Raw genomic sequence first — 12,027 nt, forward strand, 5'->3', positions numbered from 1 at the left:
GGGTAACTGCTTTTTTCAGCAGGTCCCCATGCGGACCCCCCAAACGGAAACCCAGAGGCAGATGTGAACCTAGCATTAGCCGTGTTCAGGGCATCACAGTGCTGTATGTAATTTCATCAGCATGTCCACCCTGTGTGTCCTCAGCCTTAGGGAAATCTGAGATATAGTAGAGTAGATTATCTTATTAAGGATCTGGATCTAATAACTAGAATAGAGAGAGGCTACAAAGAGCAGCCCCAGGTCAGGGGACCCCAACTATTCACGTATTACATGGAAAATCACTCTCCTTGTTTGGAAAAAGGAAAACTGTACCTCCTGCGCCACCTACTGGAGGCTGCCAACCCTATAACTCAATGCCCAACTTTTAAAGAAGTTTTGTAGCCTGACTTTGGATGTAAGCTAAAACAGATAGATACCTTCCAAAAGGAAGAGACACTCTAGAACCCAGATCAATTTGCCGATAAGCTGTTTTTTAATTTTGCAACAGATTTTTCCAATAGGTGGCGCCAGAGGCACAGTTTTTCTTTTTCCAGCAGGGAGAACTACTTTGCTTACCTTTGCATTCCCAGAGGAGGACTCGTGACTTTTTAAGTGGTTGTACCAAGTTTTATCGAAAGAATAAGGGATGTGCTCGCTTCGGTAGCACATATACTAAAATTGGAACGATACAGAGAAGATTAGCATGGCCCCTGCGCAAGGATGACACGCAAATTCGTGAAGCGTTCCATTAAAAAAAAAAAAAAAAGAATAAGGGATGATTTCATGATCGGTCATGATCTGGTCCCCCCCCCCCCCCATTCTGATGAAGCATAAGGCTGACCATACCGTGTTTCCCCAAAAATAAGACAGTGTCTTATATTAAATTGTCACTCTAAATATAGGACCTGTCTTATTTTCGGGGGGGGGGGGGTGCCTTATTACAACCGGCAGTCATGCCGGCACTTCCTTAGTGGAGCGTCAGCATGACTGCCGGTTGTAGGTAGTGTAGTGTAGGGGAGGGGGGAAGTTATCATACTTACCTGTCCCTTCTTCCTAGCAGAGCTGGTGCTGCTGTTCGTCCTGGAAGTGGTGAGCGAGGCTTCGGGGGGCGGGGCTTAGCTAGGCTTCGGGGGCGGGGCTTAGCTGAGCTTTGCAAGCTCCACTTCACTGACACAGCAGCCGTGCTCTTCTGTATGGCAGCTGCTGTCTCTGCCTCTGGGATGAGCTGGGAGAGCTCATCCTACAACAGCAGAGGCAGCAGCCGGCTTTGCTGTGCACACGGAGCACAGAGCACGGCTGCTGTGTCAGTGAAGTGGAGCTCGCTAAGCCCCGCCCACGAAATCTCCGCTAAGTCACGCCCCCCGAAACCCCGCACACCACTGCCCGGCATGCCTTTTTTTCGGGGGATGCCTTATATTAGGCTATTTAACAGAAACCCCCGCATGCCTTACTTTCAGGGGGTGTCATACTTTCGGGGAAACACGGTATGTTCTGCCACTCCATTCATCTGAATGGGAGATCTCTGCCATCTCTGCAGCTCCTATAGAGAATGAGTGGAGTGGCAGGGCGCATGCTCAGCCTTATGCTTCATCAGAATGGGGGAACCGAGACCTATTCTTGGGGTTGGTGGAGGTCCCAGTGGTTGAAGCCCCACCACATATGAAGTAAGTCCTATCAAGTACACTATACATTGATATAGTCAGGACCTATAAGTACCTGGGCGTGCTCCTCAATAATAAACTAGACTGGGCTGATCACCTGGAGGCTCTGCACAGAAAGGGCCACAGCAGACTCTACCTGCTCAGGAGGCTGAGGGCCTTCGGAGTCCAGGGGCCACTTCTTGGGGCCTTCTTCAGCTCTGTGGTTGCTTCAGCCATCTTTTTCGGTGTGGCCTGCTGGGGGTTCAGTATATCAACCAGGGACAGAAATAGACAGGCTGATCAGAAGGTCTAGCTCTGTCCTGGACATATTCAGCTGCCCCTACCACATTACAGTGATAGACAATATAACTCTGTTATGCATCTTTTGTAGATTTGGAGAAAAATAATTTAGATTTCTTATGCAAATGAGGCAGTTGGTGCACTGGGGGCGGGGCTTCCACTGCCTGGAGCACTGCTCTTGCCATTCAAACTTCTACCATCTTCTGCCTGCACAGTAACTGATCCTCCCACTGCTATGATGTCACCTATCCCTCTTAGAACTGCTCCCAGGGCTGAAGCCCCGCCCCCAGTGCACCAACTGCCTCATTTGTACAACACTTCAAAGTTGGTTTTCTCCAAATGTCCAAAGGTTACCCACATAACAGGGGTGTGTTGTTTTTCAGTATAATGTGCTCTGTAACGCCATGGTAGCCACTGAATATCCTGGAGGTGGTATCAGACTCCCTTTAAACACTTGGTCTTAGGTTCCAATACAGAATCTATCCGATTGTGAGACGATCCAAAAGCGTGAATTCCTGCGATCAACTTAGGACCTGTCTAAAATAGAAAAAAAGAGAGGGAACATATACAACTTTTAACATTGCAGCAATGGGTAAATCAATGTCTATGAAAACTGAATGAACATATATTAGACGTTAGGGTCATGTTAGAACGAACCGAATATTCGGGATATACTGTAGGATTTTCCTAGTTGTGGTCACCATTCAGTTGCTCCATTTGCTACACTATTAAAATAACTCACATCATAATATAGCTCAATAATGCTAATAATTATTTTATCTATATAGCGCCAACATATTCCGCAGCACTTTACATATCAGCGGGTTCATGAACAGACAATGTTAAATGTTACAATGTAACAAAATAATGTCACATATCAGAGAAGAGAAGGTCACAAGAGCTTACACTCCACGAGAAGGAAAACTTAATTTACTACATGTACATAAAATGCTACAATAACTCCAGTGTCTAGACATCGCGGTTATGGCGCCCCCTGGTGATCACTGAGCAGGATCAGTTTATTGTAGAAGGTTACGAAGAAGAAATTGCAGTTTTACAGAGAAATGTAATATTCAGTTATGGGACAAAATTCCTTTAAAGACTTTGCTTTAATTTCATGTTTTCTTCTCCGTGTATGGCTAACATTAAATTTGGTATGTTGTTACCAAAGAGCGATGCATTGTGGGAGCTTAGTGCTTATCTGTTACGTCATATAGCAGGACATGAGTCTTAGAGCATTAGTCTAATAAATGCAAATATATATATATATATATATATATGTAGTATTAAAAATTCAAATCACCCCCTTTTCCCTAGAACACATATAAAAGTACTATACAGTCAAACACATACACATACACATTAGCTATCCCTGTGTCCAAAATCGCCCGCTCTACAAATCTATAATAATATTTTTCCCGTACAGTAAATGCCGTAGCGGGAAAAAAAATCTAAAGTGCCAAACTGAGATTTTTTCACTGTTTTGCCTCTGATAAAAAGTTTAAATAAAAAGTGATCAAAGCAATAGCCATTCCCCAAAATGGTAGAACTGAAAAGTACACCTGATGCTGCAAAAAAAGACGCCCTATACATCCCCGTACACGGAAGTATAAAAAAGATACGGGTGTCAGAATATGGCGACTTTTAGAAAAAAAATGGCACAGTTTTGGATTTTTGTTAAGAGGTTAAAATGTAAATAAAACCATATAAATTAGGTATCCCTGGAATCGTACTGAAACAAGATGTGGGCACCACCGGGAAAAACTGCAGCACCCACACGCCCCCAGGAAAATGGCGCCTTGGTCAGCTTTGACCGATGCAGCGGAGGGGTTAATGCCCACGATCGGTGCGGGCACTGATCATGGACATTAACGCTGGGTGTCTACTGTATAAAATATTAGACACGCAGTGGCTATGGTGGCTACCCGACTTCCAGGCGGCCGCCATAGTTAAACACCTGGCATCCGCTGTAATAGTACGACGGATGTTGGAAAGGAGTTAATACAGTTCACCCCCGAGACAGAGTACAGGTAGTCCTCGACTTACGATGTTGATCCGTTCTTACGCAGCGTCGTAAACCGAATTTCGGCGTAAGTCGGAAACATACATAACTGTACCATACAACGCCGCGTAGGAACGGATCAACGTGATTTAGTGTGCAGTGGCTCGGAACCGAGGAAGACTGTACCATATACAGTACAGTACAGTCTTCCTCGGTTCCTAGCCGCTGCACACTAAATCATGTACTGTAAGGGAGTGCTGGCAGCTTGCTGTTACGAGGGAGCTGACTTTTTCCTATAGGAATGCATTGGCCAGCGTTGATTGGCCAGTGTACAGCATTCGGCCAATCAACGCTGGTTCTGTCGGAGGCTCGTCTGTGAGGAGGCGGAATCTAAGATCAGACCACAGCAGTCTCCATTGTGGTCCGTTATTAGACTCCACCTCCTGGCCAGCGTTGATTGGTTGAATGCTGTACACTGGCCAATCAACGCTGGTCAATGCATTCGTATGAGAAAAAGTCAGCTCCCGCATAAATGCAAGCTGCCAGCTCTCCTGACTAGCAAGGACCTACTCGCTCATCTCTAGTCGTAACCATGAAACTACGTAACCCGAGACCGTCGATACCCGAGGACTACGCAGCGGAAACACATCACGGTTTTTCTCGCAGCACTTTTCACAGAAAGAAAAGAAGCCTCTGCAGACTTTCTGCTTCTATTATACCTACAGGGAAACCGCCGGCATTTCCATAGGTATAATTGACATCCTGCAATTCCCAAAATTCCAACAGTTTTGGAAATTGCGGCCTGTCCGTAGCGCATATTTTCCCGCACTTTGAGGATAGGATTCACTAGATTCCTATACACTACATCGTGACTGTAAAACGCCGTATTTTTTTTCACTACATTTACACCACATGGGGCCGCGGTCTAAAAGGATTTAATGAGACTTAAAAAAGGAATATATTGCCAATTCTATAATATATTATCTATCACTTTTTTTCTGACTGCAGATTTTTATTCCATTTCCTGTACATGACTATGGGGGCGGCCATCTTACCTGAGCTTCTCCTCTGCTCTGTTAACAGTATTTAGTGTTATGCTTTACAGCGCATAGGCATACCTCCCAACCGTCCAGATTTCGGCGGGACAGTCACGCTTTTGCAGTCCTGTCCTGCCGTCCTGGACAGCTTAGAGCTTGTCCCGCTCTGCCCCTGAGTGTTTTCTCTTTAAAAGCTCCGTTTTTCCCCATCCCCCGGCTCTCTGCTGCGTCTCCTCCCCAGGTGTCCAGTGTTAGTGCTTCACAAACCTGCAATCTGTGCACTAGAGGGGAAGAGGGCAGACAGGGTAGGCTGTTTGTTTTAAACTGCACTTTGCTGAACTTTGAAAGAAGTTGTAATGATAAGTTACCCGGGACGCAGGCCGGGTTCATGTGACGTCAGAAAGGAGGCCTGGCAGGATCGTGGAGAGGGGGCCCGGTGACAGCCGCTACCGCTGCGTTTTTGTTTTTTTTTAAATAGGCTGTTACGGCCCCTATTCACTTGCTGATCCCGGCCCAGCCGGCCCCACAAATGCTATCATTATACTCGGGGGTCTTTGCAGACCCCCGAGTATATTGATCGGCGGATCGGGAAAGGTAAGGGAACATAACAAACAGTGTTACTTACCTCTCCACGATCCTGCCAGGCCTCCTTTCTGACATCTCTGATGTCACATGAACCCGTATTTAGTGGGTACTATTCCGTTATCGGGCCAGCAGCAGCGCATTTCAGCACCAGCTTTCGGGACAGCAGTTCAGTTCAGCAGCGGGAATTACAATGACATCCGAGGACTGCTGGCCCGATGCTTGTGCCCAGTAGCCAGTACATCAATGACCCCCCCTCCATCTCCTCCTCCTTCCAGTGCTGCCCCCCAGCTCTCCTTACATCTACCCCGTACCCTCTCCCCGCCACATGACTAAGCCGATGCTGGCCCGATGATAGAGGCCGTGCTTGTGTGTAGTAGGCAGTACATCGATCGATGCCCTCATCCTCCTCTTCCTTCCAGTGCTGCCCCCCAGCTCTTCTTACATCTGCCCCGTACCCTCTCCCTGTAATAGGCCTCACCGTAAATCTTGAGCAATGAATGCTACTAGATAGCCGCCGGACGCTGCAGAAAGTTTGTCCCTCCGGCTCGCTGTAGCTCACCGTTCCTATAGTCGGCGTGTTTCTTGTCAGGGCCTGGATTGAGCCCCGGTGTCTTTCCTTTCGGTCTCGGTACTAGCGCTGAGGTGAGGCCTAGTCGTGTGGCGGGGAGAGGGTACGGGGAAGATGTAAGGAGAGCTGGGGGGCAGCACTGGCAGGAGGAGAAGGATGGGGGAGGGGGGTCATCGATGTACTGGTTACTGGGCACAAGCATCGGGCCAGCAGTCCTCGGATGTCATTGTAATTCCCGCTGCTGAACTGCTGTCCCGAAAGCTGCTGCTGAACTGCGCTGCTGCTGGCCCGATAACGGAATAGTACCATTTAGTGTTATGCTTTACAGCGCATAGGCATACCTTCCAACCATCCAGATTTCGGCGGGACAGTCACGCTTTTGCAGTCCTGTCCTGCCGTCCCGGACAGCTAAGAGCTTGTCCCGCTCTGCCCCTGAGTGTTTTCTCTTTAAAAGCTCAGTTTTCCCCCCATCCCCGGCTCTCTGCTGCGTCTCCCCCCCAGGTGTCCAGTGTTAGTGCTTCACAAACCTGCAATCTGTGCACTAGAGAGGAAGATGGCAGACAGGGTAGACTGTTTGTTTTAAACTGCTCTTTGCTGAACTTTGGAAGAAGTTGTAACGATAAGTTATATGGAACTCCATGTTGCAGTGGCTGAGGGTTGGAGAGGCTGGTGTTTGTGGGTTTTTTTGTGTTTTTTTTTTTTTTTTTATTAAAATGCATGGGGCTGCATAAATTGTAAGGCTGCTTTATTCATGGGACTGCCTGCTGGATGGAGCTGAAGCAGAGAGAGACGATAGTGCTGTCTGCATGCAGTCCCATGTTGTAGGTGGGGGAGGGGCAGGGGTGAACCTACCCCTTTCGCCGCCCGAGGCGAAGTGCAGAAAGCCGCCTCCCCCTGCCGGGGGAGGGGGCGGAGTGAGGTGTGACTTATCAGAGGGGCGTGGCTTAGCTGAGGGGCGGGGCTTATCGCCGTTCGCTGGCAGAGAGCAGGCCCGGAGACTGCCTGCGCTCTGCCTGAGCGTGCGGGGAGGCTGCTGGAGCAGCGCTGCTCCAGTGGCCTCCCCAAACCACCGCTCCGTGCTAAGCCAGTCCAGGACAGCTTGTCCTGGACTGGCTTAGGTTAGCAAAAATGCCGCCCTCCCTGAGGCCCTGGCATAGCGCCGCCTGAAGCGCTCGCTTCAGGTCGCCTCATGGGAGGTGCGGCGCTGGGGAGGGGAGAGGGGTAATGATTTTTACATGAGACTGCATATTGGGAGGTGGCTGAAGGGAAAAAGTGAAGCTGTACATGAGTAGTATGCAGGGAAATTAGGGGGCATTCACATGGAGTAAAGTGGCGCTGATTCTGCCATGATAACTCGCGGCAGAATCAGCGCTGATAAAAAGACTCCCATTGATTTCAATGTGTTCCGCATGGAAAACGAAACCCATTGAAGTCAATGGGAGTCTTTTTATCAGCGCTGATTCTGCCGCGAGTTATAATAGCAGAATCAGCGCCACTTTACTTGGTGTGAGTGCCCCCTTACATTAGAGTATGTGTATAGGCAGGTGAAAGGTAGGGTCCTTAGATATATGGATGTGGTGTACAAGGGACATTAACTTCACACTTGTGATCGGGTTTCCGTTCTTCGGGTCCACTTGTGGACTTGAAAAACAGAAACCCAATCCACTTAAAAAATGGAAACCCTTTTGTCTCACTGTTTTTTAAGCAGAATGGGCAGAGATGGAGAGGGGAGATGTAACTGGGGGCAGATGGAGGGGGGACATGAAATGGGGCAGATGAAGGGGGATATGAAACTGGGGGAGAAATGGAGGGGGGGAGACAGGAAACTGGGGGTAGATGAATAGGGCACTTAAACTGGAGGGACATTAAACTGGGGACAACTGGAGGGGGCATTAAACCGTGAAGGTAGCTGGACCTTGACTAGTAAAATAGCGTACCTGAGCTGTGGAACCCCTGCTTCCAACCCACCCCCAACCATACCTTGCTGTTCCCCAAAAGACACTGACACCAGGCTGGAAGAAAAAGGCCACAGCGGCATTTTATTAAAATTCACACTTTTAAACAAACAATTGACCACATTAGCATAACATATTACCATATGCATAATTAATTAACATACCATAACACACAAATGTAAACAAACGACTATGAACCTGTATTCCTATAACCCTTACCAATTAACCTAGAATCCCTGATCATGTCCCACCCCTCCGATATTTACCCCCAGCCGTAATACACCTTGCCCAGGGGCACCAGCATCGGAGGGTATCACCATCCTGGGTACCCTGACCGCAGGACGTATACCCCAGTCTGGTTCTCCAATCAGTAAGCACTTCACCAAATTACCAAATGGGTGGAGATGACCCCAATTCCCCCCCCCCCCCCCCCCCGTGGTCCTCCACCCCCACCGCTGATTAACATACCAGGTAACCTACACAGATCCCTCCTTTCTACGCCGCCATGACAATGAAAATTTTAAGGGAGGGCGGGCAGGCCAACTTTCAACTACTGTTCTCCTAGCTGATGTGTGCCCCCCTCTGTGCCCCTCTCTTTATATAAACTTGCCTCAACAACCCCACCTCCTGTCCTCTGTGTAACCTACTACCTTGAATTGCCCTGTCTGGCTCTGACTCCTATTTACTGTCATGAGCCTTTCATTTGCTACCCCTGCGGGTCCGCTATGTGGGGCTTTCTGTCTGCCTCTAGTTGCCCCCAGTTTAATGTCCCATTTCATCTGCCATTAATTTATTGCCCCCCCAACTACCCCCACTGTTTAATGCCTCCCTCTAGTTGCCCCCAGTTTAAAGTCCCGCTCTCGCTGCCATTAATTTATTGTCCCCCTCCAACTACCCCCACAGTTTCATGTCCCCTCTAGTTTCCGCCAGTTTAAACTGGGGCACCAGGAGAGGGACTTAATACTGTGGGGCAGTTGGAAGGGAACATTATAATGTACGGGTGACTGTAGGAGGATTATACTGTGTGGGGGCACATGAAAATGAATGACCATGGGTGGAGTCAACATAAAAGTGGGTGGAGCTAAATTTGCCAAAGCACGTTATGTGTGCGGCACATTTTGTCCCTCTTTCTGTTCTTCAAAAGTTGGGAGGTATGTTTACAGGTGAAAATGGGTTCCTCGGGGTCCGCGAGTAACCGTTTTTTTAGCGGATAGGCTATCTGTCTTTCAGGTCCCCATGAGGAGCCGAGTGATAGCATAAACCTAAGGCCTCGTTCAGACGGGACACGGGGCTGCGTATTTTGGTCCTGATTCTGATGCGGGAAGCCGCGTCAGAATAGGACCAAAATGCAACTGTTGCAACTGTCGCGAGGCGGGCGCCGGGGCTGACTCAGCCGTGGAATCCGCCTGAAGAAAGCATTACCTTTTGTAACACATGATACATTACACTATCATGTGTATCTTTTGGTTCCCCCACAGTATTATGTCGCTCTTCGTGTGGCACCACAGTAATGAACAATCCCACCAAAAAACTAATACCTCTCCCAGATCCCCCTGTGTTCGCTCCTGTCTCTGCTCCTGGAGACTTCAGTGACATCACTACATCGCACCGACTGCTCACAAGAACCCGGGAGCAGAGACGGGCCAAATGGTGAAGCAGAGTGGACTCTTCTAGGAGCAGAGGATGTGTCACCACATAACTGGACAGATTTACTGTTCACGAGTTTGTAGAAGTTTAGTGAGGACTTGTTCACACCAGCACCCGAACTCTGCTATGCAGGTGTCCATTTCTTGCGCGAAACTGGGCAGGAAATGGAAACCTGCAGGCGTTTTTCAAGCCCATTCATTTGAATGTGTCCGGCTGTAAGCGCTCATGAGCGTTTTATGCTCTCCGTGGCGAAACTGTTTTTTTTTTTTTTTTTAACCAGACGCAAAGTCAGACATGCAGGACTTTGTGTCCAGTTTTTTAAAAAAATGGTTTCGCCGCAGAGAGCATAAAATGCTCACCGGCGCTCACGGCTGGACAAGGCCTGACAGGTTTCCGTCTTCTGCCAGCAGAAGACGGAAACCTGAGTACAGAGACCGGATGCTGGTGTGAACCCAGCGTGACATTTGGGTTTATACGCTGTAACAAACCCTCACTGTTTATGATATAACCAATAAAGTTGCTGTCTCTCTTAGAAAACCCATTTTCATACTGCCCCAGGGAATTCTGAGGTAAATGAGGGGGGTCCTCGAGCCAAGACCCACAACTATTACCCAGAATGGAAAAAGACTAAAAGCAGAGCCTCTTGTTCTAGAAGACCCAAAACGTCCATGGACAACCCAGTGATGTTAGTGAGAAGTGTGTTATACTTCATTACCTCTAGAGGCGCTGTAGGGAAAGTGAACGGCTGCAGTCAGGTCCGACCACAGGTTACAGCAAGGGATGGTAAAGAGCTGACAACCCTTTTAGGGCTCTGTTCACACCACCTGTAAACGTCTATAGGTAAAATGACTTAAGTGAGATTGAAAACCCCTGAAGATCCCGAGTGCTGGGGAAAGGACATTGAGGCTTGTACAAGATTTACTACAAGGACATCCAATGAGAATAAAGACAAGAACAAAGATGTAAGAGGTAAAGGGGAAATTTTTATTTATAGATGGGGCGGGGATATATTATATTATTATATTCCTATTATATTATGTCTATATGTATGTGTATAATACTAATCTTATTTATAGATGGGGGCAGGGATATATTATATTACTATATTCCTATTATATTATATCTATATATATATATATATGTGTATAATACTAATCTTATTTATAGATGGGGCGGGGTCATATTATATTACTATATTAATGTTATATGTCACTACTGTATAACTGTATGTGCATATTGATATACTTAATTAGAATTACATTTTAGGTTTTTTTAGTTTTATATTTTACTATTTATTCCTATGCATTAAAACAATATATTATGCTATTTTTTTAACTTACTGAGCCACTATATATATATATATATATATATATATATATATATATATATATATATATGTGTGTGTGTGTTCTGTCTAACATATTTTGTTTAAATTTTTTTTATATTTCCCTCCAATCAATAATCTTAAAACTATGTATTAAGCGTTTTTTATCTACATCTACTAACCTAGTGTATATATGTGTGAGATCTATAAATTATATTTTATTTAAATTCTTTTTTTCCATTTTTTTTCTTTTGTACTATAATATTAAAACTACATATTATCCTGTTATTTCTAAACTAAGATAGCATATATGTATATTCTATATGTGTCTGTAAACTATAACCTTTTTTTTTTTTTCTTCTATACTATAATATTAAAACTTCATATTATCCTATTTGCGAGCGTATACCGTAATACATGTTATACGGTAGGTTATAGCTCACACATACACACACATACTGTATATAATATATATATATATATATATATATTATATATATATATATATATTATATATGTGTGTATGTGTGAGCTATAACCTACCATATAACTTTTTTTAAATTTTATTTTATACTACAATATTAAAATTACATATTATCCTATTTTTTCTATACTAAACTAGTGTATATATGTGTATATATATATGTGTGTGTGTGCGTGTTTATATGTGAGCTATAACCTATATCTTATTTTTCTTTTTTTTTAGTTTTTTTAGTTTTTTCCTAGGTTTCTATTCTACTATTTATGTTTCCAGCTTCTTATACATTTATCTAATCTTTATATTTTTGTAACTACATTTTTTTTCCTATTAATTCCTATTTTTAGCTTACTATTACTACTACTTACTTATCTAATCCTATTTAAGGCCGTGTTTTGATCCTAAGGAAGGCGAAAACCCTGTGAGGAATGGGCTAATTGTCCTCAGCATAGGGGAAAATTCCTTCCTGACCCCAAATCTGGCAATCGGAATAAATCCCAGGATCAATGGCC

General features: G+C 45.6%; 1 non-coding gene across 1 annotated transcript; it reads left to right on the forward strand.

Moving 5' to 3' along the window:
* Window positions 1-627: 627 nt before the first annotated feature.
* Window positions 628-734, forward strand: LOC142211023 (U6 spliceosomal RNA). Its single transcript, XR_012717124.1, has one exon. It is a non-coding gene; the product is annotated as a U6 spliceosomal RNA (small nuclear RNA).
* The last annotated feature ends 11,293 nt before the right edge of the window (window positions 735-12,027 follow it).

This window comes from Leptodactylus fuscus, chromosome 6 (genome assembly GCF_031893055.1).
Source record: "Leptodactylus fuscus isolate aLepFus1 chromosome 6, aLepFus1.hap2, whole genome shotgun sequence".
NCBI lineage: Eukaryota > Metazoa > Chordata > Amphibia > Anura > Leptodactylidae > Leptodactylus > Leptodactylus fuscus.